Raw genomic sequence first — 21,717 nt, 5'->3', positions numbered from 1 at the left:
ATATTTTTCGACCTTTTGAATATATCGGGTATAAACGCTCTTTGCGTATATAAAGGAAATCATCCCTTTGAAACCCAAGTCAAGATAAGTGAGTTTATTGAGCAATTTGCTTGGGAATTGATCAAGCCTCAGATAGAGGAGAGGTCAACTAACACCTACGTGCCAGTAGAACTAAGAAGACGCGCGCGTGCTCTTCTCGGAATTGAAACCCCGCCTTATTCACCGGCAAAACCAAAAAAATTACGTAGGACGTTGTCATATTTGTCCTCGAGCCTGCAACAAATCTACAAGAAAAGCTTGTGTAAAATGCAACCATTATGCATGCAAACAACACATGGCAGATATGAGCACTAGCTGTTTGACCGACTAAATATATACTTATTTTGTGCTCACTTTCATGACTTTCAAATGATTTTTTTTTGTCAATTTTGTAATATTAGGTAAGCTTAGTATGTATTAGTATCAGAGAATCACATTTGGTTTAATTTTAGCGCACTAAGAATTTTATGTTGTTGTTCAAAACTTATCCCAGAATAATAAAGGTAGAAAAACATACTTTCCGTTTTTTTTTTTAAATAACTACACACAGATATATGTATATTAATTAAAATGAATTTTATGTTAAAATATATGTATAAAAAAATCTATTTTTAATAGGTATCCTTTTAAAAATGTATCACATCAGATGTCAATTAATAGATAATAAAAGAAAATGGTCTACAAGTAGACCACGCGCCCAAGGCTGCTACAAAATACCACGCGCCTAACGTAGGGTTAACGATCATTTGACGCAACACAATGTCACTGCAGCATATTAAGATATGTTTGTAATATTTTGTACCACCACCGGACCGCTAAAATCCTTAATTGCTGGTGACAAAATACCTAAATACAAAAAATCTACAAAATAATCTACGAACTACAGAGTTCTACGATAACACAACAGGAATGTAAAAACTAAATATCTACTGACCTTTTTTCTCTTGTAAAAAATGTATTCTGGTTTAACTTTTTTAACTGTCTTCACTTAAGCTTTAATCTTTACTGCTGTTTGTAGTTTTCGTTCAGCAAAACCATTTTAGAAATATGTGACCTCCATCTTCGATTGGGATTTTAGGTAATAAATAATCTATTTGTCGCCAAAAACAGGTTATATCAGACTAATTTAGGTCTACCTGAAAATTTTAGTAATCTGTCACCTTAACGTTTTTCGGAAATTGCTAATCGCCTTCGCAAACAGGTTATGTTTTAAATTGTTAACAAAAATGTTAAGCTCATAAATCGACATCCAATCGGTGTTTAATGTAAATAATGTGTAACCGAATGAAGTTGTTTTTATTTAGTTTAAAATATACAAGTGATATCAATCACGTGTAACCTGTGGTTAAATGCCATTAAAAATTACAAATAATAATTATCAGTTACTTTAAATAAAAGGCGTATACAGAGTGATCTTCATAATTATAATAGTAATACTGTATCTACAGTATCTATGTTACTAAATGTAAAAATATTTAGTTGAATTAAAGTATAAACAGTATTATAAAATAATTTGTGTACTTTATATAAAATAGCGTATTTATTTAACAAATCAGTGTATGATCTCTTCATTGATTTACTCGGGAAAACAAAAATAAATATTTAGCATAAATAACTTAAAAAAATTTGAGGTAATCACTAAAATAAAATAGTTATATTACAATATCTTCTTCAAGTGCCATCTCCGCGGCGGAGATCGGCAATCATCATATCTATTCGGACTTTTGAGATGGCTGCTCTGAAAAGTTCATTTGATGTACATCCGTACCAATCTCTCAGGTTGCGCAGCCACGACATTCTACGCCTCCCTATGCTTCCCTTTCCTTGGATCTTTCCCTGCATAATCAGTTGGAGCAAGGTGTATTTCTCTCCACGTGTAATATGTCCGAGATATTCTAATTTTCCTGTTTTTATTGAATTTAAAATTTCCATTTCTTTGTTCATCCTTCCCAGAACCTCTTTGTTTGTGACGTGTTCTGTCCATGATATTTTCAGAATTCTTCTGTACACCCACAGCTCAAATGATTCCAGTTTTTTCATTGATGTCGCATTCAAGGCCCATGATTCCATTCCATATTCCAATATAAAGACACATAATGCGCCATAGGGAATGTGAGCAGCTCCAAGTAATATTAGAAGGCAATATTGAAGGTAAAGGGGCATAGGACGAAAGAAAAAATCTTGGCTACGAAACATCAGAGATTGGACCCACACAAAAGGAAATGAATTAATTCATCAAGCTCAGAATAGAGAGAAATTTGCCATATTGATCGCCAACCTCAACAAAGAAGGCACTTAGGAGGAGGATATTACAATATACTTAATTTTAAGTCAGTAATATATGTAATTAACCCTTAAATACTGACATATGAATATTGGAACGCAATTACTGATATGTCGTCTATGAGACTACCCTAAATAAAAACAATTTTTTTGCATGTTTTTTTATAAAATTCGGTTAAATATATTTTAAACGACTTAATTACATTCATTTGCAATAAATATCAAAAACCGACACAAAGTATTTGGAAAAAAATTATCACTTTGAAAACCGAAAAATATAAACACTTGAAAAGTTTACAGTAAAAAAAATTATAAATTATTAGTAACTAATACAGATCTAGTTTTTCTTAAAGAATATAACAAAATGTATATCGTCGGCTTAATTCGCAAAATGCGTAACTCCACATATGGGTGAAAATTTTAATTTGGTGTCATCTATTCACATATTTATAATGGAGCACATCCGATAACATATTAGGTATTTTCAATAATAAATTGCCTTATTTATTATCTGCACAACAGAAAACGTTGTAAGTCCATCCCCACCAATTTCGCGATAGCAGAATACGTAACTCCAGTAGTTCCCTTATAGTTGTAAACACTGCACATGTGCTCCTAAATTATAAGTAAATAATGCAGTAATTTAAGTGATTACATTTGTGAAAATACTGTTACTAGGTAAGTAACATTTTAAGTTATAATATAGATTAATTTCAATGTTATATTTATTGCCCAATATTGTGTAAATTTGTCGTATTTAGAGTAATTGGAGATAGGCAATTTTCGTAAAATATAGTTTAGTGATAAACATTCAATATACAGGAGATACGCATTTTGCCCTAGTTAGAATTACCTAAATTTAAAAGTATAAGTGGTGAAACATCTTTTATTTAAAAACATTTTTTATTAAAAGCTCTACTATAGGGATGAGTATGCTTAATGTTTATAGAGACCGTGGGCTTGAAAATCAATGGGTTCCTCTAGGCTAAGAATTTGTAAAACAATGTTTTAAATACCCTTGGTGTAAAGGATTGGGTCATTAAGAAATGGGCAAAGATCGGACTAGAGGCAAATGTGACTGTGCAAACTCATCAAAATTATGGTAATAATAATGTTGGTGTGAAACAGCTTCAAATATTCTTTGATTCTCTACCAAAACTTGAATCGCACGTAGAGCTACTTCGTCAAAACTTCACCTGGAGTCTACGTGAACTAGGAAAACCCAACTGTACAAGTTCTACAAATCCGATTTTTGCATAAATCAAAATTAGAAAGCGGTATCAATAGCTAGCAGTAATAGTTAATAAAAAATCTAATAGAGCGGTGGAATGCTATTTCCCTATATCAGAAAGATTAATCATACTGAAGTTAGTGACATCTCATGCCAAATTGAATTTGATACAAGTTTATGCTCCTACGGCGAATGCCGACGAAGAAGAAGTAGAATTATTTTACCGAGATATCGAAGAGGCACATAGAATAACGAAAACAAGAGAAATCACGATAGTCCTAGGTGATCTCAATGCAAAGATTGAAAAGGTACAAAGCGGAAAGTGTATAGGAAACTATGGTCTGGGAAATCAAAACGAGAGAGGAGACCGTCTGTTACAATTCTGTCAAGAGCAGAACATTATTATTACAAACACATATTTCATGTTACCAAACAGACGACTGTATACATGGCGATCGCCCGCAGATACATCGGAGAAAGTAGTCAGGAACCAGATAGACTACATTATGATCAATAAAAGATACCGTAATGCTGTTAAAGCCGTGAACGCATATCCTGGATCAGACGTGGCCTTAGATCACAATCCACTTATAGCCAAAATTACACTCACCCTTAAAAATATTAAAAGACATCCAAGAATCCCTACAATAGACACAAGAAAACTTAAAAAACCTAAAGTAAAAGAATGCCTCCAACATGAACTGGATATAAACTGCAACTAATTGAACACAAACACCAATGATATTGACGAGTACTGGAATCGACTAAAAGATTGTCTACTGGAACCCTGTAAAGAAATACTAAAGACTCCCGCAAGGAGAAAAGAGGAATGGATGAATGACGAGATACTCAATATGATGGAACAACGGAGACAATTTAAAAACAAGGATAACAATAAATACAAAGAGATAAACCACAAGATTAGGAAGACATTAAAGCAGGCAAAAGAAAAATACTTTGAAGAGCAATGCAAAGAGATCGAAGACCTTCAAAATAAATATGATCTGTTTAACCTACACAAGAAAGTCAAAGAACTGACAGGACTAAGAAAACAAAATCCCACTTGTGCAACTCTGGATAGATACGGTAATGCTATAACACATACGGACAAGAAAGTACAAAGATGGGCAGAATATATTGACGAATTGTTCGATGATGAAAGAGGAGATCTGGAGCACTTAGATCTTACGTCAGAAGAAATAGGTCTATATATTACAAAAAAAGAAATATTACAAGCATAAAAAACAATGAAGAATGAGAAAAGCCCTGGACCTGATATGCTTCCTATAGAAATCCTAAAAATTCTAGATGAGAAGCACATTGATGTTTTAGTGACACTCTTGAACCAAATTTATAGTTCAGGCGTATTACCCAAAGAGTGGTTAACATCTATTTTTATTTGTCTCCCTAAAAAGAAAAACGCAAGAGAATGCAGCGATTACCGCACCATTAGCTTAATGTCTCATATGCTAAAGTTACTACTTAAAGTCATCCATAACCGAATATATCACAAACTGGACATAGACGTTAATAATACACAATTTGGTTTTCGCAAAGGCCTAGGAACGCGTGAAGCTCTTTTTCACTTAATATACTAATACAAAGATGCCTGGACGTCAATCAAGATATATACGCATGTTTTATTGACTATAATAAAGCATTCGATAAAGAACGACATAAACAATTAATGAATGTCCTGAAATCAAAGAAGATTGACTACAACGACCTCAGGATCATATCAAATTTATACTATAAACAGCGAGCAAAAGTACGTGTTAACGAACAGCTGTCAGAAGAAATTAAAATTAGATGTGGAGTAAGACAGGAATGCGTATTGTCGCCAATTCTTTTTAATGCCTACTCTGAAGAGGTTCTGAAAAAAGCTCTTGAGGGTGAAACAGCTGGAATAAAGGTAAATGGAGTTCCCATTAACAACATTAGATATGCGGACGACACTGTGATCTTAGTCGAAAACATTGAAGATCTTCAGAGACTGGTGACCAGAATAGCAGAGTATGGAAAAGAGTATGGTCTAACAATGCATGTCAAGAAGACGAAATTTATTTATGAGAATATCGAAAACTCAAAGAAATAACGAGAATCTTCTAATAAACGGAACCAACGTCGAACAAGTGGACAAATATGCATACCTGGGAACAATGATTAACTCTACAAATGATTACAATCAGGAGATCAAAATAAGAATAGAAAAGGCTAGAGCAAATTTTAACAAAATGAGAAGAGTGCTATGTACCAGGGATTTAAAACTGGAACTAAGAGTTAGGTTGGCGAGGTGCTATGTTTTTTCGACTTTATTTTATGGAATGGAATCTTGGACCCTGAATGCGACATCAATAAAAAAACTGGAATCATTTGAGCTGTAGGTGTACAGAAGAATTCTGAAAATATCATGGACAGAACACGTCACAAACAAAAAAGTTCTGAGAAGGATGAACAAAGAAATGGAAATTTTAAATACAATAAAAACAAGAAAATTAGAATATCTCGGACATATTACACGTGGAGAGAAATACACCTTGCTCCAACTGATTATGCAGGGAAAGATCCAAGGAAAGAGAAGCATAGGGAGGCGTAGAATGTCATGGCTGCGCAACCTGAGAGAGTGGTACGGATGTACATCGAATGAACTTTTCAGAGCAACCGTCTCGAAAGTTCGAATAGCTGTGATGATTGCCGACCTCCGCCGCGGAGATGGCACTTGAAGAAGATCAATAGCTACTTTTTAAAAAGTATTCGAAAAAAATACAGTGTATAGACCAAAAAAAGATCTGTGCGATACCTGTGTGTCCTTTTAAACAGGGAATATTTCAGAAGATCTCTACAATTTGCATGTCAAATATAAAAAAGAAGCAAGAGTTAAAAAATATAATGATAAAGAGTCCCATAATGAAGTGTTTACTATGGATTTTCAATCAGTTTTGTTTTGTCCTAAATCAAATGTATCCAGCCTCTATTACAAAACCAAGCTAATTGTGCATAACTTCACAATTTATGATATTAAACGCCAAAAAAGCTTCTACCTATGGAACTAATCGGAAGGAAGACGCACAATTAATGAGTCTACGAGTATTATGGTTCATGTCCTAAACCAGCAGGTACAGTTGTATAACTTGAAAGAAAAAAGCACTGAGGATACTGAAATCATATTATGGAGTGATGGTTGCGGGTACCAAAACCGTAACTCAACGTTATTAAATGGTTTATTGACCTTTACCTCAAATACTGGGTTAACGGTAACTCAAAAGTTTTTACAGAAAGGTCACACCCAGATGGAGGTGGACAGTGTCCACTTAAAGTGTCATTCAGAGTCAAATTAGAAATTAAAAAAATTAACATTCCAGCAGATTATGTATCCATCTGTAAAACTGCTTGCCATAAAAGTCCTTATAATGACGAATATCTAACGCACGATTTCTTTAAAACCTCTTAGAACCCACTGTAAACGATATTAAAGCTTTAAAATACTCCAAGGATGGTATTCTTTTTAAGCTTCGTCACACCGAAGATTGGCAAACCTTACCGGTTCGGCTAAATATAAGTAATGTTGTGCCTATTAATTCTATCGCCCTTTCCCAACTACATACAAATAGAGTTAAAATTAGAAAAGTTTCAGCACCTTCATCAATTAAAATAATTATCCATTGAACGTAATTATCACGATTTTTATGACAAGCTACCCCACGAAACTTAAAAATGTTAATTTACTCCTTTTACACAATTTTCTACTCACTTTTGTATTAAAATAAACCTGTTTCTGTAAAAGTTATTATTAGTTTTATCGCTTTAAAAAAAGACGTATCTCCAAATTAGAGACAAGTTTTACTAAGAAAAATACCTAACTCCTTTATTTTGTTTTTGATGACTTAATATAAAAAAAATTTAAAGTGCATTCTCTCGCTCTACATTATTTTTGGTAAAAACTTTATACTAGATTCATTTATTCTTTAATATTTGTCTTGTAATTAAGAGAAAACAGTTTTTAGCGTTTCCTGAAAAGTTTTTCCGATACGAGCTACGCAGTTTGCGAATTAAGCCGACGATATGTGGTAAACACACACTTGAAAAAGTAAATTAAACATAAGATAACAATTGTCAAAGTACATCATTTTCTTTACTCTTTACTCATCTTCTGCACATCCAATACACACTCGTTTTGTGCACTGAAGGCATATCGGTTTTTTGCAATTTTTACAAAGGTATTTAGTTATTCGTCTTTTTTTACTTGGGCAAATTAAGCATATTTTTCTTTTTTCCAAGATGTCGTCATCTACCAGATCTCACGCAGTTTTTCTTGAATACCTAATACCCGACGTATACAAATGAAGGGTACAGGGGAAGAACGATCATAGTCACAAAAAGTAAATTTTACGTGGGAGCGTTTTTAAACTTACGTTTAAAAAGACTTGTGCCGAATGATTGATGTTTTTTATGCACTTTATTTTTATTTTAAAATTAACTTTATCTTATTGAGATGATCATTATTCCCCTGTAACTTGGGAGAATTAATCAAAACAGCTGTTTGTTTAACGTAATTTAATTGTACATGAATTATTTTTATAATTTGTGTGAATTATGTTTTATTAACTTATTTTGTTTACAATACAAGAAACGATTATGTTCAAAAAATGTTTTTTTTTATTCGGGGAAGTCTTGTCTTTTTAATCTGAAAAATAAATCTGGTTTAGTTATCTAATATAAATTCTAAATAATTTTCATGAGATTAAAGTCTCTCAAGATATGTAACTACTAACCTTTTATAAAGATAATCATCATCGTTGCCCTCTTCACCTTGCTGTTTGTAGGGAAGGCTATTGTAGAACTCTTGGGCTTCCAGTCTACAGAACCTCTTTAAGACCTGAAGGTCGCTGTACTTAGAGCCTGGTACAGGTATCGGCTCTGGATATAAAGATTGTAGCTCCGTAGGGGCTTTGGACGAGGGTTTGTTAACACTCCTTATCTGTGTGGAAGTGAACGCTCTATTGTAACTATCCCGGTGTTTAATTGTTCGTGATTTTGTCTGCGAAATCTTCACTTCTCGAATGGGACGTGTTGCAGCACTAAATTTTTTCGTGTACTCAGTTGAGAGGAAATTTCCCCATAGCTTGAAGTTTTTTCTTTCAAAGTTCACAATATAAAAAGGCGAAGGCTTGACTCTTGCTGATGCTGTAATGTTCCTCCAATCTTCAGGCATTTCGGCTGACGAACGTTTTGGGATCAAACCCATATTCTTATCGGGTTCCATGTAGGAGTGGCCTCGTATAGGGAACGTGATTGTCACCTCCTTGAATCTTTTTTTAATAGCAGTCATGTAGTGGAAATATCTGAGTACAGTACAGTTTTTGTTTTGGCCACTACATGAGTCGCAAAACACTTTTAGCTCCTCAACTGATTCATCTAAGTAGTTTTCAATGTAGTGATTTATCATTGAGACAACATCGTTTGCTCCTTTTTTACCCTCTGTTTGTGTGTATGTGTAAAATACTGATTCAGATGCTGCTAATACGTGGACATTAAATAAATAAAAAGATAATTGGCGTCTGAAGTATACCTCACTTGTTGATATATCTGGAATTTGTAGGTTCCTGCCAAAGTCCATGGCAATAGCTACAGTTTTAGCAGTTTTTCTTCTAATTCTTTTAGCTTCTCTTTTACGACTATAAAAAGTGTCAGCTTTCTTTTTGTGCAAAGTTATCTCAGTACATAATTTCCTCAGCTTTTGTTCCAATGAAACCTTATTTTCAGCAAATGCGTTTTCTAGCGATTTTTCTAAACTATTTTCTTTTACTTTGTAGTCATCACATAACGCACACGTGTCGGTGCGTGGATAGCCAAAGGCAATGTTAAATTTTGTAACAAACATTTTGCGGAATACTTCGTAAGAGATTTCAAAATGCTTATCTCTATACTTTTTCAAGAATAAAACCATCAGCTTTTTTATATTTAGACGTTCAGGTAGGTACACTCTTTTTGAGTCATTAAGACTATAGTGCGCTTTTCTACCCTTAAGAAAAGAAAAAAAATCTATCAAGGCTTTTTTTGTGTCATCTGGTAATTTACAATGACGGTTGTTATCCATACCTCTACCATCAATAGGAGCTTTACCTGTCTGCACAAGAGCTTTCTTAACTCTTATCAAGCGTCGGTTAGTGACACCAAAAAACGACATAAAAGCTTTAAAGCAAACTTTTATTTTTTGCAGCTTGCCTTCATGTAACACTTTTACCTTATACTCATATGAAAAGTCATGAAGATTAGCATCTTCTTCAGGTTTCCTAAGTCATCTTCGTTCAATTCCATGCACAGAAATTAGCCCTGCCAAAAATGAGTTTAGTTCATTTCTGTCTTTCAACCCATTAAAAGTTTTAATCAACCGAGAACGCTTTGAATCGTTAACATTTTTAAAACATTTCAGACGTTTGCAATGACAATCACCCCCAACCTCATTAGTACAATTTCTTAATATTTTATCGACATCACGAACTCTACTGGTCACTTTCCTCTTTTTAGAACAGCTAGGTATGCTTAACAAGCCTGAATCACTTTCTTCACTACAACTCATTGTAAGAAAAGGTAGAACTAAAGTAACTATAACTACTACGCAGTATCACTTTAGAATACTTGTTTAGATAAACAAAACACGAGAACAAACAATGTGAGATGCACTCTCGACAACGCAAACAAAGCAACCGACTAAACCAAATAATCGCGCTGGGACCTGTTCGGACTCGGACCCTGATCGTCTTTACGTTGGAACTGTGGACTATGATCATTCTTCCCCTGCATATCGTTTTTGTATTCGGTTCTACAGCGGACTATGTCTGATTTTCACGTGTAATGTCAGCACAAGGTTAATATTTTCGCATACTGCCATCATAACGGCATGGATTTTGGATTTTTTATTTTTTGTGACTATGATCGTTCTTCCCCTGTACCCTTCAAATTTTTATTTCTCTTGGCATATAATTCACGGTTTTTCGTCTTCGCATATATGTGGTTGCACTAACTTTTTTGTCAATTGTTTTAGAAAATTAGATGTTTCCGATATTGTAGGATTGTCTTTGTATGCCTAATAAACTATGTATGTATTGCTGCAAGATATATCTACAATTCTGAAAAATATTCAAATTGGTCATCTTTGGGTACGACGTCTGCAAGTAATTTTGGTACATTTCTCATCTAGTGAGTCGACTTCTTATTTGGGCTTATTGTAGAACGATACAAGTGTCTTTACAATGGTGCATTGAGAATATAAGAATTGAAGCTTTTCCTTTTTTCTCTGCATATGAGAGCAATGTCATCTGTTTAGAAAATAAGGAAGAATTTCCTTCTTATTTATTTTCATGGTTTCCACGTAAGTCAAACTATTGTTCCTTAAAATTTGCACTAACTCAACCGATGAAAACCAATTATCTGAGGCGACATTTCGGTTTGTTTTGAACAATGGACGAGAAAGTCGTAAAATATTCATCTTATGATAGTTCATGCCCATCAGAGTTCTTTCCACAATATATACAGCTATTATACAAATATCCGTTCCGGGCATCTGTGAGACACATCAGTATGAGACCATATTTGTCGGGTTTGTTCAGTATAAAAATTTAAAATTTACATCTGCTTCGAAAACTAACTAGCATCTCATCGACACATACAGTTTGGCTAACTGAATATACGTCTTAACAATTTAAACAAACTTAAAAATAAAATTAAAGACAGTCAAGATTTCCTTTCACGCAAAAATAGTCTATGTATCTATTGATACGTATTTCGCTTTAATAAAGCTCATCAGAACAGTTATTCATAGGCTTTCTCAACGTGAAAATTAATCTTTTTCTGTCTTTGTAAAGCAACGATAAAATGGCTTCGAAACGGACGCAATAGCGACATCTGATATTAAATCCGTAAAATAGTTTCGAAACACAATTCAGATAACTGCCTTAATCTGAACCTTCTATGAATGCAAGGTATAACAGACGCTGATAAAGATGTTAATAGAGACATGGGGAATCTAAAATTTGCATTCCACGACATGTCTCCTCAGCTAAGCAGAAATCGTTAGCGAATTGGTTTCTTGTACTCATACAGAGTAGATCCGAATAAAAATAAAATTAAAGACAGTCAAGATTTCCTTTCACGCAAAAATAGTCTATGCATCTGTTGATACGTATTTCGCTTTAATAAAGCTCATCAGAACAGTTATTCATAGGCTTTCTCAACGTGAAAATTAATCTTTTTCTGTCTTTGTGAAGCAACGATAAAATGGCTTCGAAACGGACGCAATAGCGACATCTGATATTAAATCCGTAAAATAGTTTCGAAACACAATTCAGATAACTGCCTTAATCTGAACCTTCTATGAATGCAAGGTATAACAGACGCTGATAAAGATGTTAATAGAGACATGGGGAATCTAAAATTTGCATTAAACAAACTTCTTGAATATTTCTGATATTGGAGCAGTTGGACCAGCTTATTGATTCTGCTGTCGGTCGTTATGATTATCTATACTAGATATACTATCAAGCAGCCTAAATGATTTACAACCTTTACTAGACCAAGTAAGAACTGTGAGCGTAACATACGAACTAGACCTTGGTATTAAGAATACTAAATTCGTGGTTGTCAACAGTGAAAATTTAGATCCCAGGGCACTAATGACAGGTAGCAAAGAGATCCAGAGAGTCGACAGATTCACTTAACTCAGAACTACTCTCAACTCACAATGAGACTACACTCAAGAGATTAGATCCAGAATTGAAATGGCACGGTCTACATTTATCGAGTTGAGATCCTTGCTGTGCTGCAGTGATCTCAGTTTGGGAACCAAGATACGAATAGTGAGCTGCTACATTCTTCCAGTGTTACTATATGGAGTTGAAGCCTGGACACTGACGCAAGCCACAGAGAAGCAGATGGAAGCTTTCAAAATGAGGATCTACAGGAGGATACTTCTTCTTCTTGCAGTACCATCTCCTATCGGAGGTTGGCTACCATCACAGCAATCTTTACTTTGTTGGCTGCAGCTCTGAACAACTGTATTGAACTGCACCCATACCACTCCCTTAAATTTCGCAACCAGGAAATCCTCCCACTTCCCACATTTCTCTTTCCCGAGATTTCGAGAGGAGGATACTAAAAATATCATATGTGGACCATGTTACCAACGTTGAGGTCCTACAGCGCATGACAAAAATAAAAGATATGCTTATTTAGTGAAACTACATAAGCTTGAGTACCTTGAACACGTGATGCGAAACGAAGAAAAATATCACAATCGTTTGGGATGACCTCCGCGGAGCTGTTTCGCAGAGCAGTCAACAAAACCATGATATCCTTGATTATCGCCAAAATCCGGACCGGATAAAGCACTGAAGAAGAAGAAGGGATTATCAAAATAAAGATATGGACCGCAAACCGATCTTTATTCCGAAAAATGTTTTTTCCGGTATCGTTCGTAGCAAAAATTTGATGGTAGAATTCTTCAATATTCTGCTAAATCTGCGTCAGCAGTGGGAGCATAAACTTGGATGATATTTATATTTACATGTTTAGCATTCAGCTGTATTAAAATTACTCTGTCTGATATTGGGATGAAGTTAGTGACATACTTATTAATATGCTGTTTGATAATTATTGCTACTCCATTTCGATGCATATGGTCTTGATTTCCAGAAAAATAAACGGCGTAACCATTTGCAATGAAATTCCCTTTGTTTGTCCATCTTGTTTCACTCGCCCCCATGATAGTAATGTTTAGTCTGTCCATTTCAGAGAGTAGATTTCTCAACTTACCAGCTTCATATAAAGTTATTAACAATATTAAATTTCAAAGTTCTCTCTCTTGTAGATACAACTTCTATTCCGCCCATTTAAAACGATTTTTGCCGAAAATATTACCTCGATTAAATAAATCATCTTTCTCAATATTTTCGTTTTCGTCACTCTCTTTCGATATTTCCGATGCTGTATCGTGCTCACTTTTGATGGCACAATCATATTCTGCTTTCTTTATTTCACTTCTACTATTATCACATTCTTAATATCATTTCGTAACTGTTTTTTCATAATTATCATTCATAAAATGCACACTCTTTGAGAAATGTGCTTTATTACTTATTTTGACCCCTTTTGACCATCACAACGTAACAGTAAACAAATAAACCACGTCTAATAATAAATACTCTTACACTGATGTATCGTCTGACAGATTACGCCTAATTTTTATTGTCGGATAATTTCGGTTCAGTTCAAGATCTATTTTTAATATTTAGTAAATACGTTTGTTTTAATGCTATTTGAGAGTATACTGTCGGAGAACTAAATATTTTAGTAATTACAGTAGATATTACAGTTTTACAACCAGCGCAGTCTGGTAGACTACGTGTCAGTATTTAAGGGTTAATAAGATTTGCGGCTAATAAAAATAGTTCGAAGCCAATCATCTCCACACATAAACATATATACAGCCTTCTGTCGGGCGTAGTGACTTTAGGCACTTGTTCGGGCATAGTGTATCTGAGAGAATCAGCATAAAATGCTGTTGCATTTTTTTGTTTTGATGTGAAATATTGATTACTATAATATTACAGTTTACTAAGTTTAAACACTTTTAAATATTTATTTAAATATATTTTTAGTCCATAACATGAAATTATCACGTACAATACATTCAAGATAGTTAAAAAGTGAAAAACTAATTAGGTACTACAAGATTATTAATGTTGTTCGTTCGGTTGAATAGGATTAGTCAAACAAGTCGCAAACAGAATTTGCGTGTTACAGACAGACTGATTTTTGACATTTTTTACTTCATGTCTAGATAAAGGCCGGTTTTCACGCTACGTCTTATTGTACGTTTTGTTGGATAGGACAAATCCTATACAATAAAACGTGGCATGTAAACAGCAAAACGTACGTCTTGTCGAATCGAAATGAAATCCAAGGTCAGATCGTAGAAATGATGGAAGAAGCCGAGAACTGATAGGATAAAACGTTACGTGATACATGATACGTGATACGTGATACGTGAATACATGTTCAGACAAGTCGTCCGATCTTGACTTATTTAACGACTAGTTCCACTGCAGTTCGTTTCATTTTTACCAAAAAAAGCCTAATAATGTCAGATTTGCGGCAATGCACCCACGATTTTCTCGGAGAATTTATTGAATTGTATAAAAGTTTTTAAGTAGTTATGTTTTAAAACCAAGTAGATTGCATTACAGGTTTCAGGAATTATTTGGCTTAACGCTGGTTTGGTTATTATGATTGTGAACTCCAAGTCCTTGACGCTGCGTCCTGTTGTAAGATATCTGAGAGTTGCTGTGAGTCTTTCATGGGGTGTAATGGCTTTTCTCATGAGGTGTCTTATTTCAATATGTATGGTGTTACCAACTCTAGTTATTGACAATAGGCTGAGGTGTCCATTCGCAAATAATTGCGCCAGTCATCTGGTTCGCCTCTTTTAGTAACGAGACGTGGGAATACTGGCTTCTTTTTAGAAGCCCACTCTCTTGACTATCTTGTCTTTTCCCTCTTCATCCCCTTTTTCCTCAGTCGTAGTATCTTTATAGTTGAAAAAATAAAAAAAAGCAGCCGTGTTTCCTCCATAATAAAAAAAAACACTAAACAAACTTCACACAACTCAACACTGAATTAGAAATGAGGTAGAAAACGAAAGGAAAAACGTAGTGTGTATACACTGGACAAAACGTACATTTTGTCGTACGTTTTATATGACCCACAAAACGTACAATAAGACGTAGTGTGAAAACGGGCCTTATTATTAGTTTTTGAGGTGCACAGGATACATATTTTTTTTCTGTGGTAGTTCATCGCCTTCTTGTTGTCTTTCTATCAGCACATTGGGTCTAAATATCTTTAGCTTTTCCTGTAGATCAAATTAAATTCCACTAACTTCATCTGGAAAATTTTCTATTATAAGTTCATGGGACAGTTGTTTCAGAAGAAAACGTCTTCTAATTTCTTTGAAACCGTTTCCAAAGTACACTATTTCCAAATAAATTTCACTCATATTCAGTATAGAGAAAGACACTACCACTGGCCAGCGTTTTACATTTCTAAATACATTGTAATATGCGCAAATTTTAGCTGCGGTGTCCACTCCTCCTTTGGTCTCATTATTGAAAGTTACAATGGCTGGCTTTATTTTGTTACCATTGTCAGGATCTATTAATTTTTCATCGTGTAAAGGAGGAACAAGAATAATAGTCTTTCTATTCCTTGGAACATATCAGACTAAAGTAGTAAAATTCTTTAATCCAAATTTCTTCTTTTTCTTCTTCTTTTTATATAAACATGACTGTCTGTTTTTCAATGTTCGTCCAGTTAGTTGTCGTTCCATCGTTTACGTGGTCTTCCTACAGATCGTCTTCCTATTGGGGAACCGTCTCTTGCCGTCTTTACTACTCTGTCTGTTGTCATTCAGCTTACATAATCGTTGCATTCTACTCTTCTATTTCTTACCCAGTTCTTAAGGTTCCCCACCTTGCATCTACGTCGTATATCTCTACTTCTAACTCTGTTCCATAGTGTCTTGTCATCAATTTTATCTCAGCAGAGATAAAAGTGTTTTTATCTCTGCTGTTTTTAATACCCGTTTTGTCCTCTCTGTATCAGGGCGTGTCTCAGCCGCTTATGTCATTATTGGTTTGATGACTGTTTTGTAAATTCTGCCTTTCATTTCTTTTTCGGTATTTTATTTCACCGTATTGTTTCCTTCGGGCAGCCTGCACTTTAGTTTTGAGCTTTCTATAGCTGAATAATATGATGCCTAGATATTTAAACTCCAGCACTTGTTCTATTATCTAACCTTCCAGCTGCAATTTACATCTTAGTAAATTTGCTGTTGTAATCATGCATTTTGTCTTTTTTGGTGAAATAACATGTTAAATTTTCTGGCGGTTATATTAAATTGGTGCAGCATACGTTGCAAATTGTCTTCAATTTGAGAGAGTCGTATTGCGTCGTCTGCATTGTACATTATTTTAAGCTGATTTTCCCCCATTTGGTATATTTTTTAAGTTCTTACTTTTCCTATTATCTCATTCTTAATAAGGTTGAACGATAGAGGACTCTGGAAATCTCAATGTTTTATCCCATTGCCAGCTTTAATATGGTCGGTTAGTTCTTCTTCCACTTTTACTTTTGTGTTATTTTGGTTGATATTTTCAATGGTTTTGATTATTCCCAGAGGTATCTCTCTTGTGTATAACGTCGTTTAATTTGACCTGGTCAAATACCTCCTTAAGTTCCACGAAACATAGATATGCCGGTTTGTTGTATTCTAACGATTTCTCTTGCATTTGCCTAATTATAAATATAGCGTCGTTGCATGATCTTTTCGACCTAAAACCTTGTTGTTCTTCTGCTAGTGTTATAATTTAATTCAGTTTATTTGTTATCATTGTGGTAGTTAATTGTAGTGTTATGTTCAATAAATTAATTCCTCTCTAATTTTCCGGTTCCGATTTGTCTCCATGTTTAAAGAGAGATATTAGGATGGTTGATCTCCATTCTTGAGGAATTCTGTATTATTTTTCGGATTAGTTTTAATAGTTGTTTGGTCGGAGTTCGTTCGGTATTCTATCATCTTCTGTTGATTTTTTATTCTTTAATTTCATTAATGCTTCCTTTACCTCTTCCTCCTCAATATTTATTTTTTCGTTTGTCGTCACCTCTGGTGTTGGTGGTTCATTATCGTCACCTTTAGGAAATGGGGATCGAAAGTAGTCTACCCATGTTTCTTTCTGAATGCGTTTCGTTATTATTGGTTTGTTCATCTCTTTTCTTTGTCCTTTGATCATTCTACATATTTCATATTTCTTTTTGTGTTCCGTAGAAGTCGTGTTCCATCTGTTTTGAGAAGTTCTGCCAGTGTTCCCTTTTTATTTGTCTAACTAAAGTATTCGTTTCATTTCTGATTCGTTTATAGTGGTTATAATGCCCGTTGTGCTAATTGTGTTCTGTATTGTAAAAAGGCTTTCTTCTTTACTTCACATTTTGTCTTTGCTTCCTCGCTAAACCATGAGTGATTCTGCTGCTGCATTAATTATGTTATTTATGAGTTTTCCCAGCTTTCCTTGATGTTATCGTTTTCTAATATTTCATTCCCAGCGATCCTCTCTGGTATTGTTTTTCTGTATAAGTATTGCGTAGATTCCGTATTTAATTCTTCGACTTCAATTTTTGTTTGTGTTGGCGCCGCTCTCTTGTATGTAAAGTATTTCAGGATGATTTTTATTTAACATAATACTAGGCTATAATCGGTGCCTACATCTGCTGAGTTGAGGCATCCTACGTCGATTATTTTCGATGGATGTATATCTCTGTTGGTTATAACATAATCTATCATAGATATTTGCCCACGGTTGTTATTAAATGTATATTTGTGTTGGTCTTCGTGGTCAAAAAATGTGTTGTTTTTTCTAAGTTCGGTATTCGCGCAGAAGTTTATTATCAGTTCTCCATTTTCGTTTTTAACATCCTCGTCTTTGCTTAATTCCCGATATTCCGTTATTGTCTATTCGAGCATTAAAATCCCTCAATATTAACATCTTCCCTTTGACTTGATCTACTACTTGTTGTAGTTGGTCATAAACATTCGACAATTTCAACATATGAAATTTTGTTTTGCACTAGGTTTCCACCAAGTCAAAATCAGTAAACCAGTTGTTAGCAGTAAGATTCACGTCTGTGCCTTTTATAGGACCTATCATCCTTTTGACAACTTTATTATTGTCGGCATGATTCTAGAGTTTACTTATCACATATACATAAAAATATTGCTAATCTATACCGTACATACTAAAAACAATCATAAGACAATGGTATAAATTTTGAAAGCGAGAGAGTATACCGTAAAATATTAACTGAGGAGTTTAATATAGGATTCCATATTCCCAAAAAAGATAAATGTTTAAAATGCTTAAAATTGGAACATGCAGATATTTCAGATCCAATAAAATGAAAAGAAAAAGCTTACCATCAAGTTAAGAAAAATGAGAGCTACAACTGCTTCTCTACACATAAAAACATATATAAAACACACCCTAATACGCTTTGTGTGAGTTTTGATTTGGAAATGGTTTTAAACTATCCACATAGTTATTCAATGCTTCGATATTATTCGTGAATATTAGCAGTGTATAATTTATGCTTTTACGAAAACGGGGCGCGCAAAAATTCGTGTTATTACTGGGATGAAAGTCACGGCAAAAGGGGTGCAAACGAGATATCTAGTATTTTTAATAGGTACATTATCAAGGTTTACCAAAGAAGTAACGTTAAAAACTTACTCCTTGGTAAATTTTGTATTTCAGCCGTCGACATTTTATGTGTAATTCGACATTATATACAGTGCTAGTCAGAAGTCAGTTCCCCCTCGTATCTTTTAAACGATTATTGTTATAATAGTAAAATTTGGAGAAAGGTATAAGCAGAAGTAGGCTTCTTAACTAGTCATAACAGGTGACGTAATAGTAACAAATGACGTTACAGCGCCACTGTGACAGATAATTTTAAATGAGACCTTATGACAAGTGATACCTCGTTTAAAAGGTATTGAAAATACCTGTTTAGCCAAATTAATTTTATTTGTTTCAGCTCATTTTGATGAATAAATTAAATAAATACTAAAATTGTAGGTTGTCATTTAGCTAAATATTTAACAACCAGTTCTTATAGTAAGTATTCAAAATGTGCTTTATCTACTTCCTGGCAGTAATGCATCCTATTTCCAAACTCTTGCCGTACTGGTTTAAATGTGTCGGGGGAAATTTCCCTACATTCTTCAACAATTCGTTGTTTCAAAATGTCAATATTGTCGGGTGCTGTAGCGTAAACTTTGGATTTCAAGTATCTCCACACAAAAAAATTTAATGGTATGAAGTCCGGTGACCGAGCTGGCTATTACATAGCACCTGCTTGTCCAATCCATCTACCACGATATTCCTCATCTAGGTAACGTCTTACTGCACCATAATGGTGTGAAGGAGCACTATCTTGTTAAAACGTTATTTCCCAGTTGCCGAATTAATCTAGATTATCCTCCAGAATTTCAAGTATTAAGGTTCAATTGCATTTTGTAACATCTCCAGATAGACTTTGCCGTTTAAGTTAGTATTGAGAAAAATAGGAACAAGTATATTTTTTCCCAAAAGAACCTGCCCAAACATTTATTATTATTTTTTTTTTTTTGAAATTGAGTATGTGTTTCACGAAAGCCGTGAGGATTTGTGTAACTCTAATATCTCACATTGTGTATGTTAATATTTCCATTGAGAGAAAAAGTACTTTCCACTAAAACAAATTGTTTTTTTTTGGAATCGGGCTATTGGTTAATTTTATTGGACATATTTTCACAAAATTCTAGTCTCCGGTCGGGGTCATCATCTGAAAGTTGGTGCACAAGTTGTAATTTGTTTGTATGACATGAAACCGCAAAAAATGGAAGAAATTTGTTAAGAAGTAAATTAAACCTTACAACACTATATGATAGAAAGGTTTTTGATCCTTGCTGCAGCTTGCTTATTATACGACTAATATTATATTTAATTTATTTAACAGAATTAAGTAAGTATCATAAAATCCGTCATGACATCCCCGGTATATCCAGAGAATTTAAAAATTCTTTTGGATAACCTGTACTTTCATCTTCACTAATAATACTGTCGACTGATTTAAAAATATCAGATCATCTGGTAACAACTGTTGAATCTGGAAGTTAATTTCGTTAACAGACATTTAAAATTAATTCACGTTTGGTCTTAACAAAAGTGCAGCAATTATCTAGAAGCATTGTGTTTTTGGATGCAGTTTTATTTTACCGTTTCCAATATTTAGCAAATGTTTGGAAAATATTTGCGTCAATAGATCATTTTGCACTTATACTCTTATGGTAGTGGTGAATGGAACTGTTTCGAAATTTCGCCATAAAAACGATAGTTTTATATGTGATAATATAATAATTTTATATGTAACAATACATATGTAAGGAGTGAAATAACCGGTAATGTCTGTCGAAAATTATCAGACAGTAGTAATACAGCATCATCGAATAGTTTGTCGTTGCCGTTTAAATCTTACATCTTCTATGTAATGCTTCAAATGAATATTTATAAGTCATAGAACATTATTTATCCCAGATAATAACTAAACTTGTTTGCATCACTGCAAATATTACACTTTTTTTTAAGTTACATATTGCATTTGGTTTGAACGTCTACTGGCAGCTTGAGTACTAAATGTGCTATTCGCACATTGATAGACATGGTGTTAAGGAAGACGAGTCAATCAAGGTATTTACCTGATACATCACAAAATCAGGAATCGGATACAACAGTGATACAAGCTATATTCCTGACAAGGATTCTGATAGTAAAAAATCACATCCAATACCAACAGCTAAGGCTTATTTGTATGTAGAAGTAAGCCTTTGTTCTCCCAGTATATTAGAAAGGCCATTTATGGTAGTGGATAAATGCAACCAGAGCTCAGGTCAAACAGACAATGATATTCATGCTGATAGAATTCCATTGATCCATTCCAACGCAGAAAATATTATCAAACAATTTGCTAGAAAACTGCGAAAAAAAAATAAAAAAAAGCAAGGAAAATTCTAGAGTTGAAGGAATGTGGAAATAAGTGTTATCTAAAATTGAGTCCAGAAATTCGAAGTTCACTTTTTCAAGAATACTGGAGTTTAGGCTCTTATGATAGAAAAGTTACTTACATTGCGGCTCTCATCAATAGTGCACAAAAAAAAACTATTCGTTCGAGAAATTTGGATAATCCCAAAAAAACTGAAGTGGTACATCAATGTTTTTTACAAATAAGTGAAAGCAGAATTTCTGTACGCAAAGCATGTTTTTGTGCAACTCTAGATGAGAAACCAAGATTTATACGTACTGTTATAAACAAAAAAAGTTAAGTGTATCAGGCATCAAGTATCAAGCATCAGTGTATCAAGCTTTGATGCTAAAGGACACAACCCACCACCACATACAAAGACGCCAGAAGAGATGTAAGATGTTAAAAATCATATACTTTTATTCCCATCGTACGAAAGTCATTAGACTAGATGTACTAACGACAAAAAATACTTCTCATCAATCATACAATCTCTT

The 21,717-nt window shown here is 34.0% G+C and overlaps 1 protein-coding gene across 4 annotated transcripts in view; it reads right to left on the bottom strand.

Annotated features, from left to right (window-relative positions):
• The window catches only part of LOC140445361 (putative inorganic phosphate cotransporter), a 97,853-nt gene that overhangs the window by 55,913 nt on the left and 20,223 nt on the right, over window positions 1–21,717 (bottom strand). Inside the window, exon 2 of one of the 4 annotated variants that reach the window (XM_072537337.1) lies at window positions 974–1,175. The exons of 2 other annotated variants lie outside the window; for them this stretch is intronic. The gene's annotated coding sequence lies outside the window, so the exon portion shown is untranslated. Of the gene's footprint in view, window positions 1–973; window positions 1,325–21,717 lie in introns of those variants that run through there. One more of the 4 variants, XM_072537338.1, reaches the window with a different exon arrangement.

Source organism: Diabrotica undecimpunctata, chromosome 7 (genome assembly GCF_040954645.1).
Source record: "Diabrotica undecimpunctata isolate CICGRU chromosome 7, icDiaUnde3, whole genome shotgun sequence".
Lineage (NCBI taxonomy): Eukaryota > Metazoa > Arthropoda > Insecta > Coleoptera > Chrysomelidae > Diabrotica > Diabrotica undecimpunctata.
This window is presented reverse-complemented; position numbering and strand designations above follow the sequence as displayed.